Genomic DNA, 2142 nt, shown 5'->3' on the forward strand with positions numbered 1-2142 from the left:
AGACATCTGTGGGTGGCTGACAATGGGCACTCCTCCCTCTTTGCTGATGAGGACACTGAGGTTCATGGAGATTACCAGACTTGCCATCTCCTGGCACAGACCTCTTTCCCTCTATCCCAAAGCCCTCCATCCACCACCTTCCTGGGGCATTCTAAGCCACTCTTCCAGCCCTCTAACACCAGTACTGCTGCTGGGCCATCCCAGCCCCAGCTTACCCATCTGGTTCCTCAGTTCAGCCAAGCTCATCTCTAGCTCCTGTACCTGACTCACGCTCTCCTCCCTCAATGTGTGCACCTGTCCAAAGTACAGGGGAAAGGGCCCTGAAGAGAGGAGCTGGTGGCTGGCTGGACAGGCTACCATCTCCGTCTCTGACCCCACCTCCACACAGCCCAGACCCATGACAAGCTCTGGCTGTAGTCCTCCCATTTTATAGATGCCAAGAAAGATCGAGTGACCTATCTAAAGTGGGGGGCTGAAGGGTCAGGTCTCACCTGCTCTGACATCTGCTATATCTTCTGCCGCCACATGGCACTCTCTTCTTTCAGATTTTCAGCATACTTGTCTCTCTCCATTTGTAATTATCTAACTGACTCTATTACCTGCAAGAATGGGCACAGAAGTTAGGAAGGACTGTCACTGGTCCTCACCAGCTCCTGGCCACCTGGGGTCATCTTCCTTCCACATCCCTCCCCTGCAAAGCCTCACCTGCCCCAGGTATGCTTCCAGCTGTGCCCACTCCTCCGTGGCCTGCTGTAACTGCTGGTTAGCATCAGGGGCTTCACACCAGTTTGAAAACTGGATGGTGAAGAGCAAGAAGTTTAGATCTGGGGAGCCCATGCCATTCCACACAGTGCCCCCTAAAAGGGCTAGGGCTAGGCTCAATGTACAACTCAGTCAATACAACTCTATTGTCAAGTTTCTTTGGTTTAGGAATAAAAAAATTAAATAATTTGAAAAAGATCTCAGGCTGGATGTGGTGGCTCCTGCCTGAATCCCAACACTTTGGGATGCTGAGGCAGGTGGATCACTTGAGCTCAGGAGTTCAAGACCAGCCTGGGCAACATGGCAAAGCCCCATCTCTACAAATACAAAAATTAGCCAGGCGTGGTGGTGTGCACCTGTAGTCCCAGTTACTTGAGAAGCTGAGGCAGGAGGATCACTTGAGTAGAGGCTGCAATGAGCCGAGATCACACCACTGCACTCCAGCCTCAGTGACAGAGCGAGACACATCCCCCCACAAAAAAAGATCTCGATTCTCTATTATTACCATGGAATAGTGAAAGTGTTGGCTTGATCAGAAGAAAATAAACAGACTCAATAACTAGCCATATTAATGTAACCTATAAAGTAATGGTTTCCATCCATGATGCTTAAAAAAGAAAAAAATGTTTTTAAGCCCTAACCCTAAGATTCTGATTCCCCAGGTCTATGGCAGGGCCCCAATTTGTAGATTTTTAGCAGTTTCTAGAGGATTCTATGGCAGGACCAGAACAAAGACCCAAATTTTCCAACTCTTGGCTGGAGCCTCCCCATACCCTGCATGATCCCTAGACCATAGCCCCAGGTGAATGGGGCTCCAACCAATACCCCCCCAGGGCTGCAGCCAATCGCCTGTTGAAGCAGGAGTTCAGTCACCTGTAATTTCTTTTGCAGCTTTTCCAAGTTAAGCTGCATGCCAGCCTTCTCAGTCACTAGGACTCAAAGCTTCTTTTCCAATTCTGATTTCTCCTGCTTCAGGTCCTTATTGCTTTGGTTATGGCCAGAGGCAGTAGAGAAAGCAATGAACGAAGAACAGAAAGGACTGCTTTGGTGATCAACCCTCTACCCTTGCCCTACAACCACAGAACCATGGCACTGGAAGGAACCCCAGGAATCAAAAGTCACAGTTGGCAGGCCAGAAAGAAAACATGAGTTGCCCAAGGCCACACCATGAGTCACCAGCACTAGAGCTTAGCTGTGCATGCGTGCAAACCTGTATGACCACTTCACCATGATTACCTGTACCCCCTCAACCTCCCAGCATATCACTCATGCTAAGGGCCCCCAGACCTCCCATCCCACCTTCCCCCATGCTACCTGTTCTTGTATAACTCCAGCCTGAGAGCATCTCTCTTTTTGGTTAACTCCTTGTTGTCCTGCAAA

At 49.6% G+C, this 2142-nt stretch overlaps 1 pseudogene; it reads right to left on the reverse strand.

Annotated features, from left to right (window-relative positions):
- LOC108291274 overlaps nucleotides 1-2142 on the reverse strand; it is a 36323-nt pseudogene that overhangs the window by 4960 nt on the left and 29221 nt on the right.

Source organism: Cebus imitator, unplaced genomic scaffold (genome assembly GCF_001604975.1).
Source record: "Cebus imitator isolate Cc_AM_T3 unplaced genomic scaffold, Cebus_imitator-1.0 Scaffold18, whole genome shotgun sequence".
Classification (NCBI taxonomy): Eukaryota; Metazoa; Chordata; class Mammalia; order Primates; family Cebidae; genus Cebus; species Cebus imitator.